The sequence below is a fragment of the Cryptomeria japonica genome, chromosome 7 (assembly GCF_030272615.1).
Source record: "Cryptomeria japonica chromosome 7, Sugi_1.0, whole genome shotgun sequence".
In the NCBI taxonomy this organism is placed as follows: domain Eukaryota; kingdom Viridiplantae; phylum Streptophyta; class Pinopsida; order Cupressales; family Cupressaceae; genus Cryptomeria; species Cryptomeria japonica.
The window spans coordinates 494,761,603-494,786,792 of record NC_081411.1 but is presented as its reverse complement, the minus strand read 5'-3'; the positions used below and the strand labels follow the sequence as shown (position 1 = coordinate 494,786,792).

The following is a 25,190-nucleotide window of genomic DNA, read 5'->3' as shown; positions in this document are numbered from 1 at the left end:
CAGGTCGAACCAAAGAGAACCACAGAGAACCCAAAGTGAACCCGGGCGTCTAGGTGGCCCAAAAAGTGATTTTTTATGCCAAATTTAATTTTTTTTTCAATTCCGCCTAGGTGGTTCGTCCTCTTTTTTCTGTTTGTACAAAATTTTCAATCAGTTGTGTATCTACGCACAACACACATGCGATAATTCCTCAACTTTCACCAATGGCAGCACCTATTCCACAAACTTAAACCTAGTTATGAACGATCTGTACCTTAATGCACCTAAAAATTCAGGGTTTAACATTTGTTCCCATGGTCAATCTCCCAGTAAGGTCTACGGTCTGCTCCAATGGACTGGAACTATATCAGCAGATAGATGCTCAAAATGTGTAGTGGAAGCAAATAAAACCCTTCACGACCTTTGCCCCAACGACATAGGTGGGAAAATATGGCTGGATGACTGTTTCATGCACTATCACAATTCTAATTTCATTTCAAGACTAGATACTAAAAGAATTCTCTTGGTGAACACGATGGATATTACTAAAAGTAGAGATGCTTTCGAGAACACAACCAGCAGCCTTCTGTCAAATCTGTCTGAGAAAGCTTACATCCCTGCAAATAAGTGTTTCACTGTTGGAACAATCAAATATAATGCTAGTGGAACATTATATGGTTTAGTTCAGTGTTGGAGAGATATATTAGTAAAAGATTGCAGAACATGTTTGGCTAGAGCAAGAGCAAATCTGAGCAATTGTTGTTCTACAAAACAAGGAGCCCAATTTCTGAGTGCGAGCTGCAGGGCAAGATATGCGATATACCCAATTGAAACCTACTATTGAGATAGGGATACTTGAATATTTTGTCATTTTGATATTAAACTTGATGTATGATCATGATTACAAGTTTATGTTTGTTTTGTTGTTTATATGATGCTATGTGACATGCTAATCTTAATTCATGCTTATAGGCTGCACAAATATATATATATATATATAAAATTTACATGTTTTTGTACTAACGAACCCAAACGAACCCAAACCCCTTTTCAAGTTTATGTTTGTTTTGTTGTTTATATGATGCTATGTGACATGCTAATCTTAATTCATGCTTATAGGCTGCACATATATATATATATATATATATATATATATATATATATATATATATATATATATATATATATATATATATATATACATGTTTTTGTACTAACGAACCCAAACGAACCCAAACCCCTTTTCAAAATTTTGCCGTACCGGCGTACCGGTTCTTCGAACCTGAACTGGTGCCCGAACCCAAACCGGCAAGCTAGTTTTTACTTAAAACCTTTTTTCACCAAAAGTTGAAGGAAATATAGAGTCAAGAGATCCCCAAAAACTGTCTGCTGTTATTAGAAGAACTACTGTAATGTCCCTTTTTGGGATTATGCTGAATTTAGTTCTAAAACAATATTTCCAACTTAAGATGAGAATTGTATATCTTTATTAATATAAACTTATAATAAAATTGCCATCTGTAAGGTCCCTCTTGGAATATTTCTGGTTTAGGGCTTGCACACACCATTAGTCACTAGAAGCTCATATTAGACATTAGATATTAAGAATCCTAATAACATTTAAAACTAAATATATTCACCATAAATATCTAATTCAATACAACATATACATAATTACTATTTTGATCAAAGTATATTCCTATAGTCAATCGTACTAGGAATATTTGCAAACCAGAATCTCAAGGATGGTTGTCCTTGTATTGCGAGAGCATGGGTGGATTCCTTGTCCATCCATCTCGAGATAGCGTAATTGAGAAGACCCTTAAGCCCAGGGGCATGATTGGATCCCTGATCCTCAACACCCCTTGGCTCACAAACATGGTAGGGTTTTAGGTCCACTCCATCTCTTAGTCCACCTTGGAGGTTGGTCATCTGTAGAAACTCTTGTTTCTCCACTGCTGAAAATGTTTGTTTTGCAAACTTGGTGTTTTGAAGCTAATTGGTTTTTTCCTTGGATTTTTATGAACAATAGTACCAGGCAGAAAATTGAACATGAAACTAAGCAATGACAGAAAATTAACAGCTACAAATTAACTATTATTTTGTTCAATTATTTCTATTGCCTTCATATTACATCATACCCGGAAAATGCAGAAGTTTGAATATTCGAATTTTATGGCAAATTGCAGCAGCTGTGAGTGTACAGCCAGCATGAAAAGGGGTGCCAACGCCTTGAAACGTGTGCTCTCAGTCCCTTAAGTGCAGCGCCTAAGCTTGTCACTCTCCAATGCCTTCTCACAAATTAATTCAATTTTTTTTGTAACCTCCCAGCACAAAATCGTACCAACCCTAGATGGTACGGCTGGGCTGAGGAAATAATGTACGGCCCAATGTAGCTGCTAATAATGACAAACTTGGCTGATGTGGGGCTGCAATCAATCAAATCCTTTCTCCTCCCTCAATTGATTGAAATATGAAGTATTTCTTACAAATTTAAGCACAAATGGAGCTCCTGGATGAAGCTCTCATAGATACCAATTTCAGTAGATATTCCACCACTTCAATTGGTTGCACAATGAAGATTTATCCGTTCTCCAATGGCTGATTGCGTGTTGAAAACCCTGGCTTTCGCTTGCAGAGAGAATTTCATGAAGTCAAAATGCACATAAAGAATGACTTGGTTCGATTTCCAAAGCCCTTTATACTTCCTTCATAAAGGGGTCGATTTCTCTCATTAATGCATTTAATAACATTTAAATGCTATTATTTGCATCCCATATAATTTACTTTCAATAAATTGGGAAGTGTGCGACATTTAATTAATTAAATGGCCCCCTTCAATGATGAGTTGACCCTCAATTATAAAGTTAAGTTATAACTTTATAATAAGCCCCCTTTTAATAATATGATAACATTTTGGCCATTAAAATATTAATAACTCCCCAAATACTTATTATTTTACTCTGTCGTCTGAAATGGGAGTCAATGTTGCAAATCCCCATGTGACCAAATGCTCTGCTAAAAATAGAAAGGGGTCCTTCTCGACAACTTATGACTTACTATAAATAGTAAGTATAGCAAATGAAGTCCAAATGATGCCAAACGAAAGCCAGATCGAAGCATGCCGAATCCTAGAGAAGATACAACCCTCAGAAGACCCTCTATCCAACTCATTAGCCTACGAGGGTCAGAATGATAGGCTAATCTTACTGAATATCTGATGTCAACTAGAAGGGGACATCACAGTCTGCCCTCTCTGAAATTGCTTGTCCTCAAGCAATCTCAACTCCGGATGCTGCAAGATATCTTCACTCTCCCAAGTGGCATCCTCTACTGGCAAGTCTTTCCACTTAACCAAATATTCCCTGATCAGCCGTCTTCACAACTGTCTCTCTTTGACATCCAAGATGGCCATAGGTACCAAGATCAATTTCCCCTCATCATCCAGAGGCGGTAAAATTGAAGAAGGAACAACATGATGTTCTAACGCCTTCTTGATGCGTGACACGTGGAAAACATTATGCACTCTGTTGTCAGCTGGTAAGTCCGACTCATAAGCCACCTCACTCACTCGTCTGACAATCCTGAAAGGACCATAGTATCGTGGCTTGAGTTTCTCTGCACCACTCTTCCTAAGAGTAGATTGACGGTAGGGCTGTAACATCAGATATACGGTGTCCCCAACCTCAAAGGATCTCTCAATCCTCCTCTGATCAGCATACTGCTTCTTTTGGTTCTGTGCCTTTTGGATATTTTCCTTGAGGGCTCTCACAATGTCCTGGCTCTCCTGTAAAAGACTCCCAGCACTAGGCACCCTATTGTCACCTAGCAGTAATTGAGAAAGCTAGGGGCCTCGTACCCATATAATGCCATGAATGGTGTCATCTGGATAGATATATGGTGAGTAGCATTATAACAATACTCACAAAGGTAAATCCATCTCACCCAAGCTTTCTGCTGTCCGGCTATATAGTTTCTAAGGTATCCTTCCATCCATTTGTTCACAATCTCCGTCTGACCATCTGTCTGCGGGTGGTAGCTAGTGCCCGGAGTAAGCTCAGTTCCACAGAGTTTGAATAATTCCTGCTAGAAGTGACTCATAAACCGACTATCCCTGTCGCTGACAATACTTCGAGGTAAACCATGTAACCTGAATACCTCACGGAAAAAACAACTTCGCTACCTGAACAGTTGTGTATGTAGTAGTGATCGGAAAGAAATGGCCATACTTAGCGAGTCGGTCAACCATTACATATATGCAGTCTCTGCCTTGGGATTTTGGCAAGCCCGTAATAAAATCCATAGATAAGCATTCCCACTTCCGATTAGGTATTGGAAGTGGCTGAAGTAACCCTGCAAGATATGTGTGTTCCTGTTTATTCTGCTGGTAAACAGGACACTCCCTCACATATCAGAGAACATCTGATTTAAGACCTTTCCAAGTGAAACGCTCGCGTATCTGCTTCTAGGTCTTAAAATATCCAGGATGACCCGCCATAGGCATGTCATGGAAAGTCCTCAACACTTTGCTCTTCATCACTGATCCTGGGGTCAAGAAAATTCTGCCTTTGTAAATGATGAGATCATTTACAATTGTATATCTGCTATCTTGAACTGACCCCTCAACTATGGTTGCAACCCAAGCGTCTTTGGCATACTCTGCTATAATCAGATGTCTCCAATCCTCAGAAATCTCAACCATGGAGCTCAGATACGGCCGGCGAGATAAAGCATCAGCAACCACATTCTGTGTCCCTTTGACATAGACAATGTCAAAGTCATATGACTGTAATTTACTGACCCATTTCTGCTGACGGTCATTGAGGTCTTGCTGCCCCAGGAAATGTCTCAGGCTGTTATGATCCGTTTTAATGCTGAATTTGCTGCCCACAAGGTATTGCTTGAACTTGGCCAAAGCATGCATGATGGCCAACATTTCCTTGTCATATATGCTAAAACTCCTCTCAGGTCCTTTGAGCCTCCGACTCTCAAACACAATAGGGTGCTTATCCTGCATAAGCACTGCACCAATGCCCTCTCTCGAGGCATCACACTGTAACTCAAAGGTCTTAGTGAAGTCAGGTAATGCAAGGATTGGGCAAGTAGTCATCAACTGTTTAAATTTCTTAAAACACTCTTGTGCCTCAGGAGTCCAAATAAATGCCCCCTTCTTCATCAAATCTGTAAGTGGTGCTACATGTCGTGAATAACCACTGAGAAATCTGCAATAAAAACCACACAACCCTAGGAAACCATGGAGTTGAGTGAGGTTCTCAGAAGTAGGCCAATCAACAACAGCTCAGATCTTGTCAGGATCCATCCGCACACCTGTAACACTGATAATGTGGCCTAAGTACAACAACTCTGTCATACCCAAATCACATTTGGATTCCTTGGCATACAAGGACTCGCTATCCAGAATTCCCAATACTGTATCCAGATGACCAAGGTGATCCTTCGATGTTTTGCGGTACAATAGAATATCATCGAAGAAGACTAGCACAAACCTCCTCAACTGTGGCTGAAAAACCCTGTTCATAGTGGATTGAAACATGGCATTTGCGTTGGTTAGCCCAAATGGAATAACCACAAACTCGAAATGTCCACAATGGCATCTAAATGCTGTCTTCTCAATGTCCTGCTCTCTGACCCTGATCTGATGATTGCCATATCTCAAATCTATCTTCGAAAAGGAGTAGGCACCATGAAGCTCGTCAATCAACTCGTCAATCCGTGGTATGGGGTACCTGTTCTTGATGGTCCTCTTATTCAGCTTCCTATAGTCAATGCACATGCGAAGGGTACCATCTTTTTTCTTCACCAACACTACTGACGAAGCAAACGGTAACTTACTTGGCCTGATATGACCCATGGCATGCAGCTCCTTAATTGTTTTTTCAATCTCATCTTTCAGCCGCTTTGGGTGCCTGTAAGGAGTGATCATCACAGGTTTCGCACCCTCTTCTAACTCTATGATGTGCTGAATGCCCCTATCAAGAGGCCTACCAGGTGGAATGTCATTGAACACCTTACCATGTTTAATCCTCAACTCCTGAATATCAGGATGATATTCCGATTTTTGCTGTCCCACCTGTGATGACATCATCATACACTTCGCTGCCCACTCAACCCTGTCATGGCGCATGAGTCTCTCCATTCTCCTCAAAGATATCATCCTGAAATTGCTATCTCTGATGGCCTTTAACACGTGAGTCTTCCCATTTACTTTAAACTTCATCTCCATCTCATGAAGGTCTAGGGTAAACTTACCTATGTGGTGCAGCCATCTCATTCCCAAAACTACATCTGCGTCACCCATCGTCACCACATAGAAATCTGCCTTAAACTCATAGTTATTCAGGCGCAAAGGAAGCCTTGTAATCATCCTGTCACACTTGAGAGTGTAACCATCTGCAACTCTCACCCTAATGCCTCCAAACTCCTCAGTCTGGATCCCACGCCTCTCAACCAATCTAGCATCGATGAAATTATGAGTGGCACCTGTATCCAGTAAGGTGATGACCTTTTGACCAGCCAACACCCCACACATCCTGAACGAACCCTCTTGCTGAATGGTAGTGAGACGTGCCTCTTGTAGTTTTGCTTCCTCTTCATGCACACTTAATTTCTCTAACTTTTCAAGCTCATTTTCATTCTTTTCAGGCTCGGAATTCTCATGTTCAGATTGCTGGTCTGAATTTTCAGATTCAGATCCCTCATAAAAAGTCCACATAACATGGTTTGCCTTGCCCTTAGGCCTCAAGGGACAGTCATGATTTAAATCATAGGGGCCCTTACAATAAAAATACAATATTTTTTTCCACAAATCATTGAGTGTTTCGCATTCAAGAGGTGCTGTAGCTTTTCCTTTTTGGTCTTCCTTAGATTCTGATTTTCCTTGTTTCTTAGGAAAGAACTTGCTGTCCTTTGATGAAGAGGACCCCTTTGACGCAAATCTGTTGTGCAAAGTTGCACGTTCCATACTTCTTGCCTTCCTCATTGCCTCCTGTAATGACGGTGGGTCAAAAGCCTTGACCCATCCCCTCAAATGTTCCAAAAGGCCCTCCACAAACAACACTACTAATCTCTGCTCAGAGATGTCGGAAACCATGACTGAAAGCCTCTGAAAATCTCCAATATAATTCTCTAAACTCCCAACCTGTTTAAGTTGAGCTAGATCCTTGAAGTAAGACTCTAGATCCTTCTTATCAAAGCGGTCAAACAACCTATCAGCAAGCTCCTGATATGAAGTGATGAGGTTATGCTGCAACGTAATCATTTCATTGTGCCACCAATTCTAAGCCACTCCATCTAAATGCAAGGTGGCAAATCTGATTGCGTCTCCCTCTGTCATAGGTCATAAATTGAAGTATGTGTCCAACTTGTGTATCCATGACCGTGCTGTAACCTTTCCACTACCATCAAACAGTGGTAAAGTGAGTTTGCTGGTAGCATACTCAAGGTCCCTATTTTGATTCCTTGGTCACCTGTCCTGTATGGCTTTAACGTGCTCTGTCCTTTGATTCACATAGCGGTCAAAGCTCATATGCTCCCTAACATCAGGGGGTAGTAAACTCCACTCACCATGTGCTGCCATAACATTATCAACAAATATAGTATCTTCATTTCCCCTAGCTCCTCCTTCCTCTGGTTCATTCCTCAAGAAGGTGGGTTGTGTAGGCCTGTCAACGGTACGAGTAGGTGCTCTATGTACTCTGGGAGACCCAACTGCATTCCTATTATCACCAAGATCATGATTTTGTCCCCTAGGATTATTCATCTGCTGTATGGCTGCGGTGAGCTTCTATGATACATCAGCTACATGCTGCTGACTGGTCTGTATCCCCCTCAAAGTTTACCTTACTTCTCTAGCATCATCATGTGGTGGATTGTTTCCTCTTGTATCTCCCATTCTTGCAACCTGTTCAGAACTCCCTGAAGAAGATCCCTGTGTACCAACGAGTCTTGATATTGTTTTTCCTTCTGGAACTGGTGGTGGTTGCCAAGTTTTCCAGTATTCCCTCTGATAATACCTTTTTTCCCTGTCAATGGGTTGCATTAATAATGTGATATGACCCAAAGGATGGCAAGAATCCGCTCTGATACCACTGTAGAAACTCTTGTTTCTCCACTGCTGAAAATGTTTGTTTTGCAAACTTGGTGTTTTGAAGCTAATTTGTTTTTTCCTTGGATTTTTATGAACAATAGTACTGGGCAGAAAATTGAACATGAAACTAAGCAATGACAGAAAATTAACAGCTGCAAATTAACTATTATTTTGTTCAATTATTTCTATTGCCTTCATATTACATCATACTCGGAAAATGCAGAAGTTTGAATATTCCAATTTTATGGCAAATTGCAGCAGCTAGGAGTGTACGCCCAGCATGGAAAGGAGTGCCAACGCCTTGAAATGTGTGCTCTCAGTCCTATTGACATGTTTTTTTGACAGCGTCGAACACAGAATAAAGTTGCCAACCGTCACCTTACCCTCTCTTGATCAAAATTAGTCCGTATGCTATGATTGCACAAAAGTTCAAACGGCTAATTCCAAGGTTCCTCCAGTGTGTGGACGTGACTCAGTTGATTGATGGGTTTGCTGTTAACCCAAGGGGCCTTACGTATGTTCAATTGAAGAGGATAGTAAACTCATGCAAGCTCAAGGATTTCTGTATGAATGATTTGCAATGAAAGCCCTAATTTTGGATTTTTTGGATTTTCGAAATATGCTGAAAAGTAAATGAGAATAGGGTAGAGAGAACTATGGTAAAGCTAATCTAATCCTAAGAACAGGAGATAGGATCACTCATGTAGAATCAAACCACGCTTCGCTTTGCTAGCAGAGCATAACTATGCGAAGGCGGTGCAATCTTCAAAGGGTGTGTAGAGGTTTTTCAGATCACCAATGTGGACCATTGAATCGAACAATCTCCACTGATGACTGAAGTTAAGCGTACACACATAACACAAGGGCTTAGGCTAACTTTGCACGGTATACAACAATCAGCTGCACACCAAAACTATGAGCTCGGATTCTGCAACAAGCAATCTTATCGAATCCGGTTCTCCTAACAACATGCAAGCAAATCTAATCTTTGAAGAGAGCAAGACCATGCAGATTGCTAAAATAGAACAAGAATACACCATCAAAATCGAACAATGTATTAAGTTGGCTACTTCAACAAAATTCTGATGCAACAATCTCAGATAATAATGCCTCCTCCCTTACAAATGAGGGGGGTCACCCCTTTATATAGGCCTTAGGCCATGCAAATCCTAATTAGGGTTTCACCCTAGAAGATTCCCCACTCAAGATGCAACAAGGTGGGAATCAGCAATAAATACCCCATAAAGCCCATATACAATTATTCCATGAGCTCAAAATAGCGCCCACTAGTACATTAAATGCACCCCACTATACCGATCATGCCCAAAATATAATAAACATCCCCATGCAAGGAATAAATGCCCATCATTCTTTGTGCGACGACGACATGCACGAAGAATCTGTCATAGAATCATAAATAAGGCGGTTGCATGCAAGAAGATTCCTCATGCGACGACGACATGCATTGACCGGACCACCACTTAGTCAAAAATACCCCCAGCAGTAAATACGCCACCACTATTCAACTAAAAGATTCTCTTCCAAGAATGGACGACCATTGTCCCGTTCATTTATGGCGTAGGCAATGAATTTGTTGACGACTGCTTCCAGCTCTCCGATGGAGACACTTGGCACATTTTCAATATCGAACTCCATCAAGGCAATTTCTTCCTCGCTCTTCAAAAAGAAGTTTTCCCATTCCATCACGATTTCCTTTGTCTTCTTCATTATACTGGAAAATGAAGAAACATTTGCAAAATGTTCCTTAGGGAATGAGCCTACGAAGAAGAACTCGTGCAACTGAGATTTCAGGGAGTTCACTGTAATTCCACCGTCATTGAGTTTCCTTACGATCAGTGCCTCAATTGCACTGATGATTTCCTCCTGCACCCCTTTGATTGAGTCTTTCAGAGTTAAGGACTCCACGCTGAATTTATCGAAGGTGTTCTTTCCTGAGCAAATGGGTAGAACCATCAGGGAAAATCATAAGCATCATTCTCCTGAATTACTTTCCCATCAATTAGAATTTGCCTTGGAATCTTTGTCAGAGCCCTGAGCCGCAGAACAGTTAAGTCCTGGTATATGTGCACATCTTCCCACAATCCTTCCGCTATCTCCAATCTGCTCAGGAGGGCCACGAACTTTGAATGAAGCTAAGCCAGGTCTTCGATGAGTGTAAACATCTTCTATCCATTCCCTGGAATTTTGTGCCATTGCTCTAATTATCTCCGCATCATCAACAACTTCCTTAGGAAGGGAAGGAGGAATGAATGAAGGACCTGCCTCCCTAAGTGGCCTTTTAAAACTTCTGATGTACTCGCATAGGGCTCTATTTTCTTCCCTCAGCCTTTTACACTTCGCCTTTGATTTCAGCATCTTTCCTTCACGGGTAAGGAACATTCTAAAGTCTCCCATTACTTGACCTGTGGAAGCATGATCAAGATCAATCTGTCTGATAACATAATCTTCCTACCCGATTCAGTTCCTGTCTTTATCCACTGCAGGTTCAACAATGTGCAGGGTCCGAGATCTTGACTCATCCCTTACTACCTTAGAAAATTTTTGGGGAGCCTTCCTTTCTGCTGGTTGATACATCTTTTTCAACAATTCTTCTAACTCCCGAGCTGGATCAATTTCTTTTTTTGGTTCCTTTCTCAGCCTTCCTATCAACCAATCTAGAGCGGGGATGGAGTGACTATCAACTTCCACGTGCTCCTGCTCCTATGATTCTTCTTCCATTTCGCCAAGGATGACTTCCATGAAGCTATCCTGATGAGTCTCTTCCTGGTGTGGGGGACTTTTTGGTTTTTGACTTCTTGGTTGATTGTGTCCGTGTGAAGCGTTAATGCCGAGTATATCTGGTGCCATAATGTTTTCTGGAGGTGGACTGTTGGATGTGCAAACATCTCCACTTCCTGTACACTCGAGGAACTCACTGGTGAATGCTCCCTCTCTATCCTTGCTCTCTTTTGCGGAGGTTCTTCCTCTTGTTGAACCTCCTGTGGAACTTCCTGCTGAATATCCTTCTTCTTTGCCATCCTTGGTCTCTTTGGGGCATTTTTCCCTTTATCAATCCGTACTTCTCCTCTTGCCTGGGCCTATGAAGAGCCTTTGGTTGCTTCACTGTGGGAATCTAGACTTCCCATTAGCTGATATGTCAAATGAACATTTCCTTCCGCCAACTTCCTTTCCTTCCCCCCACCCCCCCATTATAGCTGAATAGTAGGGCTCGAGAATAGGGATATCCAAATTTTGAAAACGTTTGGCTGATAACGATAACGGGGCTACCGGGGGCTTCATTCACCACCTTTCTCAGGATGTTGGATTGTTCTAGCTCCTCAGCCATACTTCATTAACGAGGGAGGGCTCAACCCCATACTGGAGGATCCAAAGACAGAAGGAAGTCCCATTATTCTATAGGCAACTAGTTGAACAATTATGGAGGGCCACAAGAACTCACCGGTGAATGCTCCCTCTCTATCCTTGTTCTCTTTTGCGGAGGTTCTTCTTGTTGGACTTCTTGTTGAACCTCTTGTGGAACTTCCTGCTGACTCGAGGAACTCATCGGTGAATGCTCCCTCTCTATCCTTGCTCTCTTTTGCGGAGGTTCTTCCTGTTGGACTTCTTGTTGAACCTCTTGTGGAACTTCCTGCTGAATATCCTTCTTCTTTGCCGTCCTTGGTCTCTTTGGGGCATTTTTCCCTTTATCAATCCGTACTTCCCTTCCTGCCTAGGCCTGTGAAGAGCCTTCGGTTGCTTCACTGTGGGAATCTAGACTTCCCATTAGCTGATATGTCAAATGAACATTTCCTTCCACCAACTTCCTTATCTGCTGGTCAACCCAGTGCCTAGTGAACTTCAGCACTGGTCTGGCCAAGACATTCAAATCATCAATTTTGGGCTCTGACCAATCTGGCAACTGAATGGGCTGATCTTTTACTTTCTCAAATTCAAGTTGCACCAAATCTGAATCCTCCTTCACCTGATCCGGCACCTGGTAAATTTCACTTATCCTGATGGTGTCAAGGGGCAATTTGGAATGCATTTTCTTCCGGACCTCAAGGTCATCCTCGACACCTGCCCAATAATTTTCTAAGTGAAATTTGTGTATGAATTTCACGCCAGCAACCTTCCTGATTTGGCGGTAAGGATCATACTGGGCCCTGGATGTATAAAATGGCAAGCGATAGAATGCCAATTCCCTTGCTGTACTCTCAGCGGCCTCCAAACCTGGGCATATTTCCATGAAGTCACCTAGGACAACTGGGAATTCAATTGATTGCTTCTTCTTCTTCTGTAATTGATCATAACCTGTTAACTGTCTCATGAGCTCCAACAATATGACCTTGTCTGATGGATACCTCGGCAACTTGTATGACTGGAATGAAAATCCTTGCGTCTTGATGTATGTGAATTTAGGAAATTGTAAGAATGTGGCTCCATACTTCTGGACCAAGGCACTTGCTTGCGGCGACACCCTTACGTGCAACTTCTTTTGCATAAGCCGTGTCAAGTACATGGTGAAGGTGCCATTCGCCAACCTGTAAGAACCAACATTGTGAAGATGCAACTGGGGATAACACTCATGCACTTTCAGCTGTGCTGGTCCGCAACCCATGATTCCACTTGTTGGCAAACCATCAAATCCTCCCCTTCGCGCAAGCATATAGATTAGGTAGGAGCTCATGAAGGACTGGGACTTTCTTTCTTTTAAGTTCTTCAGCTGTTCGTGCAAGTAATGACTAATCAATCTAGCCCAATCAACTAGCCCATCTGCATTCATGATCTCGCCTATGTAGAAGAACATCCATGTTTCAAAGTTCACCGAATGTGAACACCCCATTACTCTGCTCAGCATCTTTATTAGGTCCACATACTCCTGCTTGAACTCAAAGATAGTGAGAGTCTTTGGCATCTTGGAGGCATGCATCCTAGGCTTCAACAACCACTGTTTATTAATCATATCAGCACACCTGGCAGGACCTGCTTCATATACTGCTTTAGCTCCGCTGTTGGTCCTGTACGTCATGGAATAGTGCGAAGGAATTCCGAAAGCCTCACCAATTGACTCCGGGGTCAATGTCGCCAGCAACTTACCATCTGACGTTGAAATTGTCTTCTGCTCCAGATTGTAATGCTGTGCACACTCCAGAATCAGGTCTAGACACTGTATAGCAAGAGGAAAACCAACTGCCGCAACAATTCCGCTCTTGACAATTTTGACAACTGTTGGTGATGGACTATGCCCTGCTGTCCCAAACATTCTGATCTTGAATGCAGCCAGATTGAATGTGCCCAAATTTGTATTGCTGATTTCCTCCTATCTGGAATTCATCTGGGAACGAGGAAGGAAACCTTTCATCTCTGCCTTGATCAATGCCTGCCTGGAGAGGGTAGCTGCTTTTGAGACATGGACCAGCTAGGACTCGAACCTAGAACCTTCCTTACGCTGCTGGAGTGCTCTACCACTGAGCTACTGGCCCCTCTTGGAGTAGTCCATTGTCGGTCCGGGTGTGGCTTATTTCCAACACCAACAACCCCCCCTTAAGCCACACCTCTCGTGTGCTTGGGGCTCCTAGCCTGGACCTGGCTCTGATACCATGTTGAGACATGGACCAGCTAGGAATCGAACCTAGGACCTTCCATACGATGGTGGAGTGCTCTACCACTGAGCTACTGGCCCCTCTTGGACCAGTCCATTGTCGGTCTGGGTGTGGCTTATTTCCAACACCAACAACTGCCTTGCTTGATTCTGCCATACTGAAAAGCACCTTGGAAATGATGAAAACAAAGACTAAGTATGACGTCTCTTCACTTCTCCAATTCTTCTTTCTTGAATCCTGCACGTGAGAAATGAAATGCTTCTCCATGTTTATATAGAATCCTTCAAATCGTACTGCTAAGTTAGGAGGCATCAGTTTAGCAATTGAATTTATGATGCGTCATACTTTCCCAATTACTACGCCATGCAAAAGAAACTTCCCTTGTGAGTGAGTTCGAATTTAGAAGTTTCATTTAATGCACTAAGTTATGCGTCATACTTGGAAGATTCCCCTTTGCCAACTCATTAACTCCCACTCTTTCAAATTTCGGAGGGAAATTGAAAGATTCTTTAAGATTCGCTTGATTTTCATTCTAACTTGTCGTCTTCTGCTTCTGAAGGAATTTTCACGCCCTTTTCAACACCCCCTATTTTTTAGGGATCCTTGTAAAATTTAGGAGCCAGGTTCATTGGATAGAGAAATTCCTCACGATTCTGAATCTATAAAATTTTCCACATTCTGATAAGATTCAGTGTCTAAAAATAGAAAATTCAAAAATTTCCCCGAGGGGTTTTTTAATTTTCATTCCTCCTTGACCCCTAGACTTTCATGCCTTAGACAAATTTTTCAATTTTTAGGCTTAAGCATGGAATTCACACTATCTTGGAATTTGATAATTTTCCACGCCCTAATCATTTAGGAGCACATCTCTATGCATGGGCGTGGATTCCACTCGGGAAGGAAAATTCATGCTTTTCACACTTTCCATGACTACCTAGGCCTGGCACCTTCATCATGCCTTAGGCGCCATTTTACTGTGCAGAGGAATTCAACCATATTGAAACTTTCCATGCTACCTTGTCTTTGGCGCCCCCATACTCCCTAGGGCAAAATTTTTACCTAAAGGAGGAATTCACAGTTTGCTTGGAATCCTCCATCACTTCCTTGTTTTGGTGCCTTCACCATGCCTTGGGCGGAATTTCACTGAAGGCAAGGAATTCACAATTTTGGAGTTCTTCCTTGACTCCTTGGGTTTGACGCCTTTACCATGCCTTGGGCGGATTTTTATCATTGCCAAGGATTCATCATACTTCCATGCATTCCAAGGACCCTCAACTTTAGCGCCCTATGACCTTCTTGGGCGCTATTTTGACCAAGGCAAGGATTTCCTTCCTTGAGCACTCTTTCCAAAACTATGTGAATTTGGCACCCTTGCCATGCCTAGGGTGGAATTTTGCTGGGAGGAAGGAATACTTGACTTTTCATGAATTCCATGGCAGGGTGGTTTTGGCGCCCTATTACTTTCTAGGGCGGAATTTTGACTTAGGCTTGGAATTCAATGCATTTTGATCTTTCCATGACCCCTCCATTTTGGCGCCCTGTTGAGTGTTTGGGCGGAATTTTGCCTTAGAGGAGGAATTTATGAGTTTTTGATCTTTCCATGACATATCCTCTTTAGCGCCCAATTCCATTTCATGGCGCTATTTCACCCTGGGCATGGATTCTTGCAATTTTCCATCTCTCCATGCATGCTTCAATTTGGCACCTGTCCTTGGCTTGGGGCGGATTTTCACTATGAAGGAGGAATTCAACATTTCATGGTTCTTTCAAACTTGGATGGAGTTTTTGAGTTTCTTCTGGATCAGGCCACCATATAAGAATTTGGGGCGATTTCCCAGACCTAGACAAATTTCTCGAGCTTTGCATTTCAGGAATGGGCTTCCAACACTTAACCATTTTCTGACTCTCCTTGTTTGCTTTCTGACTTTCCGGAATTAGAAGTAGTCGCGAATGCTCGATCTTTGTCACCTTGCCCGAATGGTCCTGTCAGATCAAACTTTCCAAAAATAGAAACCTTTAAAATGTCAGCGTTAGATCCCTAGACAGGACACAAGAATGATTGACTATAAATAGAAAATTACTAAAAATAGAAATTACTAAAAATGGTAAGTTTGATTTTTTGGCAAAATGACGACATTCCGGGACTCAGTAACATCCCTAAAAAATAGGAACTTTCTTCGTTTTGGCTCAAATTTTACTGGGAGGTTCCTTGAAGGGTCCTGATTCCAGTTGTATGTTTGGTTTCTTCAAAACCCTAACAAAAACCCCTAAAATCTAGGATTAAAGGCAGAAACCCTAAAAGAGACAAAACAGGCCCTAGACTTAACCAAATTCGCTCAAACGAAAAGCAGACTTAAATCAAAATGACCCCCAAACACTCGCAAAATCGAGAGACTAACAAGATTGCCACCAAAACCCACAAAAAACCAAGACCAAATGACCAAAAGGGCCTAAAAGGTAGGGGGTCCCTATTTGGGATGGGGTGATGTGTGATTAGGTCACAACAAGCCCCTTAAGTGCAGCGCCTAAGCTTCTCGCTCCCCAACGCCGTCTCACAAATTAATTCAAATTTTTTTGTAACCTCCAAGCACAAAATCGTACCACCCTTAGATGGTACATCTGGAGTTGATGTACGGCTGGGCTGAGGAGAGAATGTACGGCCCAATGCAGCTGCTAATGATGACAAACTTGGGCGATGTGGGGCTGCAATCAATCAAATCCTTTCTCCTCCGTCAATCGATTGAAATCTGAAGTATTTCTTACAAATTTAAGCACAAATGGAGCTCCTAGATACCAATTTCAGTAGATATTCCACCACTTCAATTGGTTGGACAATGAAGATTTATCCGTTCTCCAATGGCTGATTGCATGCTGAAAACCCTAGCTTTCGCTTGCAGAGAGAATTTCATGAAGTCAAAATGCACATAAAGAATGACTTGGTTCAATTTCCAAAGCCCTTGATACTTCCTTCATAAAGGGGTTGATTTCTCTCATTAATGCATTTAATAACATTTAAATTTTATTATTTGCATCCCATATAATTTACTTTCAATACCTTGGGAAGTGCGCCACATTTAATTAATTAAATGGCCCCCTTCAATGATGAGTTGATCCTCAATTATAAAGTTAGGTTATAACTTTATAATAAGCCCCCTTTTAATAATATGATAACATTTTGGCCATTAAAATATTAATAACTCCCCAAATACTTATTATTTTACTCTGTCATCTGAAATGGGAGTCAATGCTGCAAATCCCCATGTGACCAAACGCTCTGCTAAAAATAGAAAGGGGTCCTTCTTGACAACTTCTGACTTACTATAAATAGTAAGTATAGAAAATGAAGTCCAAATGATGCCAAACGAAAGCCAAATCGAAGCATACTGAATCTTGGAGAAGATACAACCCTCATAAGACCCTCTATCCAACTCATTAGCCTACGAGGGTCAGAATGATAGGCTAATCTTATTGAATATCTGATGTCAACTATAAGGGGACATCACATCATCCTCCTCGATCAAGCCCAGGAGCACCCATTTGCCTCCTAGCCCACGGGCATGGCAGAACCTCCAATCCATCCATCTTGGAGTAGTGTGCTTGATAATACACTCAAGCCCCAGGGCATGATTAGATTTCTGGTCCTTAATATCCCCTGGCCCACGAGTACGGCAAGATGTCTTATCCATCCATCTCGGTGTGGTGTGCTTGATATCTCGTGAACTTAGAAGGCTGGCCATCCTTCCTATTCACAAGACATTTCTATAAATTCAAAACAGATTGCTAAAGGAATTTGCTAGAATATTTCTAATAGAATACCTCATGATGAAATCAATAAATTTATTCAAATGGCTGCAATAAGTTAATTTCTGAAATATATTTATTGCTGCTCTTAATCTATATTCTAAAGTAATAATTACTGCTGCATATACTTGTGCCTTTTTATAATTTGATTTATTTCAATTCTCACTTTATTGCTATTCCCAATAGATGTCTTTCCCAAATGATTTCTTCTCCCTTTTATATCTTTAAAGTTGGAGAGAGAGTCACATCTCTTCATAAAATCCAATGCCCTTAGAAGAGTTGCACCTCTTCAAAACTGAGTGCCACCCTATATTCTAATTATAATTTGTCTGTTAGTCACCACCCTTGACTAATCTCAGTCAACCTTTTTTCAAATATTTAATTTCTCCCTAATACTAGTCAGCCCTCTTTCAAATAATTAGTTTTTCTCTAATACTAATAGGCCCTCCTTCATTTGTTTGCTGCCCCCCAGGTTTAATTGCTATTTAAGGCTGCACTTTATTTTTGTGAAGGCTGCGATTTAGGTGGGGGCATGACAACTACATCATTTTGGATTGCAGCCTACCATTCCTGCTAACATTTTGTGGCTCATGTTCAATTCATGAAGGGTTTTTGAGCTGTTTTCCATTCATGGCTCATAAGAATGCACATAGGTTTTGATTCATGGTTCCCATTGCTGCTCAAAATTATAAGCTGTATTTCTTGGAAGGTTGTGATTTAGTTTTTGAGATTTTTGTTTAAGGGTTCCAATTTTTACAGTGGGAGTAATATTCCAAAATCATAGTTCGTGACTTTGGAGTATTTAAAATTATATTCAGACATTAAAAAAATGGGGGTGGGGGAAGGGGGCAGGGTTTATTATAGTTGGTATATGGGAATTATATTTGTTTTTTAAAAGGTAGGCAATCATCTGACCCGTACATCCTCTTCTTAAAATCTTCGATGTCAACATGGCCAAGGTCAGTGTCATTGACTTTCTTCCACTTTGTCTGAATCCTGGATTCAAGCTTCGGTCCCTTGTTGTTGAACTTCATCTGCACTTTCCGAGAAATTCCTCCTTGAGTTGACATCAACTATCTGAAAACATGAACCTTCCTAAGCTAGAAGAAATAAACTTGATGTCTACTTGATGAATTTTGAAATATAACTATGATTTCTTTATTAAATTCTTGAGATCAAGCCCAAAATCAGACTAAGTAAAGTCTGAAAAACGAAAATCAGAGTTAGGAAAACTTTGAATTTATGAAATTAATGTCTGATTATGGACTTAGGAATGAAGATCAGACTTAGGAAAACTTTGAAAATTGAAATCAGACTTGGAAAAAACTTTTGAAATTGTGGAACTAAGTCTGATTTATACATTTTCTTCCTTTAAAATTGAAAAAGTACGAAAAAGCAACATGGTTTTTTTTGACAAAATTCGAAGAATTTATGATGGCAAATCTGAGTGTAGGTCTGAGAATCACAAATTTAGAATGAAAGAGGAAATTTTGAAGTTCCAAATCCTGAAAATCTGTCTTGAAAATGCTTTTAGACCTGAAAGTATTGAAGAAATTCTTCAAAGAATCGCTTATAATTTGTCCTCGAATGCCTGAATTCCCCTTAGAAATTACTTTGAACCAGCAATTTCACTTTACAAATCTACTTCATAACTTGGAAGAAGCTCTTGGAAGAGTTTGAGCTTCCAAGCATGAGGAGCAAGTTGTGAATAATGAGTTTGCCAATGCCTATGTTTTTAGGGAGTTCGATTTTGCCTTGTACTGTTTTTTTTTGTTTTAATGGGTTTTAATTGGCAATGAATGTGGTCATGGTTGGCTCCTTAAATTGAAATTCCCTCTTGTTTTTTTGTTTTTTTTTATTTAAAACTTATCGGCAATTCTTCTTTGCTTCCTTCTAGAAGCCTTTTCTTCTTGGGCGAACTCTTTGCTTTATTTCCTTTTTCAACTTCTTTAACACTTTGCCAAACTCTCCCTTCTCAACTTTGGTGAATTCCTTTTGGTTCCATCCCTTTTGCTTTATTCACTTTTTCATCTTGCCAAAACTTTCAAACTTTTTCCTTCCATGAGTTAGGCGAATTCTTTCATGTGCCTAGCTTTTTTTGTTTTAATTCTCCTTGTCACCAACACACAGGCGAATTCCTTGTGCTTTATTTCTTTTTCCTTCCTTAAATTCATCTTAACTTAACCAAATTTCCTCCTCATGTTGAGCAAATTGTTTTCTTTTCTTCCTTGCTTTAATCCATTTTACCCTTAACAACTTCTTTTCTTCACCTAGGGCGAACTTCCCATGCTCACAAGGAAGATTTTGCTATGCTTGGGCGGACTTCATCATTGCTTAAGGAACCTTGTCATGTTGCTAGGCGGACTTCACATCTTGATAGGAAATCTTCGTGATGTTGCCATACTTAACCAAAATTTTTGACCTTTTCCTAACCTTAATCACTTTCTAAGCCACTCCTTGGGCGGACTTTGCTAGTTGCCAAGGAAGTTTTTCACTACTTTGAGTTCGAGCAGACTTTGCTTGATGCTAGGGAAGTTTGGGCGGACTTTGCATGCCTTTGAGGAATTTCTTCACATCTTGGAGTGGACTTTTCATGAGATGAAGGAAGATTTTACCATGCCAAGGGCAGACTTGTCACAAGGTTGAGGAATTTTGTCATGAGGTAGGGCGGAGTTGGTATGTGCTTTGGAAATCTGCCATACTACACCAAAATTTCAGACTTTTCCCCTTTCAAGGTGCTCACCCTTAACCAAATTTCACACCTACTCCTAGGGCGGACTTCATGCTGCTTGGAGGAAGTTCTTTTAGCATTGGGCAGACTTGAGCATGAGACAAGGAAGATTTCTACCTCCTAAGGCGGACTTTGCTGATTGATAGGGAACTTTTCTCACCTAGAGGGCAGACTTCACATGCCTTTGGAAATTTTGATGCTTCCCCAAGGTGGACTTCACACTTGATTAGCAATTTTCACCATGGAAAAGCGATCATGGTGATTTGAACCATAGTTGAAAAACTCTGAGTACTTGCAGGACTCGCTAGTATTCGTGGGTCATTTGCTCAGCTGAGTCACTCGTAGAAAGACTCGCAGACATAAAAACCCAACGTATTTAAATGTAAAATTAATACTATGAGACATGAATTTTTAATACTATGATGTTAAATTAATACTATTATGACTTAAATAGTTTTCTATTAATATATGTTTATTCTAATATAATTAAAAATGTGTGTTTTTGAAGAATATTTTAAAAATATACTTTCAAATGTTTGATAAAGTTGCTGAGTTATTGCCGAGTTTTTTAAATATTTTGTGCTTGCTGAGTCCGAGGTTTTCAACTATGATTTGAACAATCTCGACCCTAGACTTAGCCATTTCCTTGTGATCTTCAACATAGCTTTTTAGAAAATTTCCTTTGGATTCGAAAGCTATTTAATACTTGGCTTATTTTGGATGAACTTTCTGATTAGACACTCTCCTTGACCTTGAAACCATCCCTGATCTTGAAAACAGAAAAAAAAGCAACTTTCTATTTTTAGTAAAAAGTAGACCGAAAAAGCAGGTTCTTGAATTGGCCCCAAAATGCCAAAACTTTCTAAATTTAGAAAAAAAGCAAAAAACCAAAATTTCCTAAAAAGTAGGTGTTAATGCATGATAGCTTATGCAAGATAAGATCTTCCTAACCTTCCTTGTTCTGTTATTTATCTACATGCTTCATGTCTGACTTATATTAAATGCTATAAGTTATCGGGTTAGATTAGCCGATACATACTTGCTATCGGATGCATAAACATTGGCACCGATTCACATCTGTTATCGGGCTTAATTATATCGAGCATATTTGTTATCGGGTTTAATGAATACACCGCTTCATTTGGCATTAACATTGGTTAACAAATGCACCGGTTGGAATATATTCATCGTGCACTTTGAATCATCTGTGTTTGTATGAACCGATTCATTAAATTGATCAGTCATTATATTATGATATTACAATATGCTATTGGGGGTTTTTGAACCGATAATCAGCATTGTGTTAATGGTATAATTGTAAAGGCACCGATCAATGGGTGCATTGATCGGTCATGCCTAAAAGGCATGACCGGTCAATACACCAATTGACCGGTTACCTAAATAATATATATGCCAATTGAATTCATTTGGAGAAGACATAGAAAATATTAAATGATCTCTCTCCTTCAGACCTGCAGATAAAAAATCAGATTTATTAGACATTGACATAATTCCTCATATCCATATATAGCATTCATAGTTCATAACTTGTTCTTTAATTAAAATTGAAATAACTTTACATGGTATCAGAGCCAAGGTAATCGAACCTAAGGCTATTCAATTTTGATAAAATTCAAGGACTAAGTTACAAACTACATCACATTTCCATAATGGCCAACGCTATCAGATTCGAAGATAGACTCGGAGGTAGCGAAGATTTTTCAGCTTGGAAGTTTAGAATCAAAATGATTTTAAGAGAAAACAAAGTTGATTCATATGTCCAAACTGAAAGTGCACAACCAAAAGATGAAACCGAGAAATCCACATGGATCGAGGGAAATGATAAGGCTATTAAAATAATAGTGGATGGGGTAAGAAATAATATAATGCCCATCATTAGAAAGTAGGAGACGGCTTATAAAATGTTCAAGGCACTTGAAAGGACATTTGAGATATCAAATGCAAGTCGTACTCTAGCACTAAAACGAGAAATAAATCATATCACCATGAACAAAGGGGAGACAATCAACGCCTACTTCATGCGGATATCAGTTCTAAAAGATGAACTTGCAACTCTGGACTACGAGATCCGAGGCAAAGAACTAACACTCATTGCTTTAGATGGGTTGCCTAGTGGATGGAGCACATTCGTCCAAGGCATCAGTGCAAGGTCCAAATATCCTAAGTTTGAAAGACTAAGAGATGACTGTCTACAAGAAGAATCCCGATTGAACAAGGTAGGAATAAAACAGAAGAATATAGATGAAGACTTGCAAGTCCTAAATACAAACATCAATAAGAAGTACAAAAAGAAGCAATTCAGGAAAAGAAAAGCTAAACAAGGCAAGAACACTTCTAAGAAAGACCTATCACATGTTCAATGTTATAGGTGTGACAAATTCGGACACTATGTTGCAAACTGTCCGGAGAAAGGGAAGCAAGCCACATTTGCAAAAGTGAGGAAATCTAGAAAAGAAAATGACTCCGAGAACTATGTCCTCTACTCAGCACTTACAAGCCATACTTCAAACAAATCTAACTCATGGGTGATCGACAGTGGTTCATCCAGACACATCACCGGCTTTAGAGAAATACTAGACTCCATGATAGAGAAAGATGATGAGGAAGTAACCATCGGAGACGATTCTTCACATCCAGTCAGAGGAATTGGAACCTGCACCATCAAACTGAAGACAGGCATGTCACTACGACTTGAAGAAGTACTATATGTTCCAGGCATCAAAAGAAATCTAATCTCCATATCAGCACTAGAAGATCAAGGATACAGAGTGACCTTCATGGAAAACAAGGTGTTGGCTTGGCCAAAGAGATCCTCCATCAAAGACGCTAAGGTCATTGGTCGAAGACAAGGCTATTTGTATGAGCTATGTACAGAGCCCAATCTAGCATTGATCCATGAAGCAACTAATGCAAATGAAGTATGGCACAAGAGATTAGGCCATCTGAATTATAGAGCTTTGTCAACCATGGGAAACCTTGTCACAGGTCTACCTAAGTTGAAGCAATATCATTTAGAGGCATGCAAAGGGTGTGCCTTAGGTAAAAATACCAAAAATGCATTTTAGAATAGTACTAGGAAAACTAGCAAAGTTTTGGAGTTAATTCATTCTGATGTATGTGGACCTATGTCCGTACCCATGCTAGGGGGATTTTTGTACTATGTAATTTTTGTTGATGACTACTCTAGAAAGACGTGGATCTACTTTCTGAAATGTAAAGAATCAGAAGAGATCCTAAGTAGGTTCAAAGAGTTTAAAACATTAACAGAAAATCTCTCTGAAAACAAAATTAAAACCTTAAGAACTGACAATGGGGGGGAATACACATCAGGACTATTTAAAGACTTTTGTAGAAATTCTGGGATTAAGAGGGAGTTGACAATACCTTATAATCCACAACAAAATGGAGTAGCTGAAAGGAAAAATAGGACCATAGTAGAAGCTGCCAAAGCCATGATACTAGATCAAAATCTAAACTTGAACCTTTGGGCAGAAGCAACTAACATTGCTGTGTACATACAAAATAGATGTCCTCATTCACACCTTGAAGATAAAACTCCTGAGAAAGTCTTTACCAAGACAAAACCAGATATCAGCCATCTTAGGATATTTGGGTGTCCGGTCTATATTCATGTACCTAAAGAGAAAAGACTAAAACTAGAACCCTCTGGAAAAAGGGGAATACTTGTAGGATACAGTGAAACTTCTAAAGCCTACAGAATCTATGTACAAGGGCAGAGAAATATTGAACTCAGTAGGGATGTAATCTTCGAAGAAGATTTAGCCTTCAAAAGGGCCCAAAATACAATAGAACCTGAAATTCATAATCCTACTCCTAACCTAGAAGAAGAACCTACTCCTGAGCTTCAGAGGGAGTATCTTGAGGAAACTATAAGTGAAACACAAGACCCACCTATAGATAATCGCAAGAAAAGACCACTATGGGCCACCAAAACTATAGCAGAAGCTCAGAAGTTCGCTGCTCCTTCAGGAACCTTCAGGGAAAGCAAGAGGCCTAATAAATTCATCAACTATGTTGCACTTATGAATGATCTCTCTAAAGCTGAACCTAACAATGTTTCAGATGCACTCAAACATCAAGTATGGATAGATGCCATGACTGAAGAATATCAGTCCATTATGAAGAATGATGTTTGGGAGATTGTTCCTAGGCCAACCAAGAAGTCTGTCGTGTCTTCTAAATGGTTGTTTAAAATCAAGCATGCTGCAGATGGTAGTATTGAAAAACACAAGGCCAGATTTGTAGCTAGAGGGTTCTCACAGAAGGAAGGAATAGATTACGAAGAAACATTTGCACCTGTTGCCAGGTACACATCAGTAAGAGCTGTCCTAGCCATTGTAGCAGCAAAGGGGTGGAAGGTACATCAGATGGATGTTAAGACAGCATTCCTAAATGGCGAGATCGTGGAAGAAGTCTACTTAGAGCAACCTGAAGGGTTTGAAATTCATGATGCAAAGTCTCATGTGTGTAGACTCAAGAAAGCTCTTTATGGGCTCAAACAGGCTCCCAGAGTTTGGTATGAAAGAATTGACACCTATCTCTCAAAGCTAGGTTTCTCTAAGAATGATGCAGATCCTAATCTCTACCTCAAAATAAATAAAGGTGATATGTTAATATTAATTTTATATGTTGATGACTTATTAATTACAGGAGATGATCATCTAATAGATCAATGCAAGAAAGATCTATCCACAGAATTTGATATGAAAGACTTGGGGCTTCTTCATTACTTCCTAGGATTGGAAGTATGGCAGAATTCTGATAATATTGTACTGAACCAAGGGAAGTACACCTTGGACATATTGACAAGATTTGGAATGCTAAACTGCAGACCTATGACCTCTCCTATGGAAACCAACTTCCATAAACTTAAAGAAGCAGCACCAGAATCAAGACCTACTGACCCCACTCAATACAGGCAGATGAT

General features: G+C 40.3%; 1 protein-coding gene and 1 non-coding gene across 2 annotated transcripts in view; one reads left to right on the top strand and one right to left on the bottom strand.

Annotated features, from left to right (window-relative positions):
• Window positions 1-25,190, top strand: part of LOC131065763 (probable plastid-lipid-associated protein 14, chloroplastic) — a 118,230-nt gene that overhangs the window by 25,720 nt on the left and 67,320 nt on the right. The gene's annotated exons all lie outside the window — the stretch shown is intronic.
• Window positions 13,698-13,769, bottom strand: TRNAD-AUC (transfer RNA aspartic acid (anticodon AUC)). Its single transcript has one exon. It is a non-coding gene; the product is annotated as a tRNA-Asp (tRNA).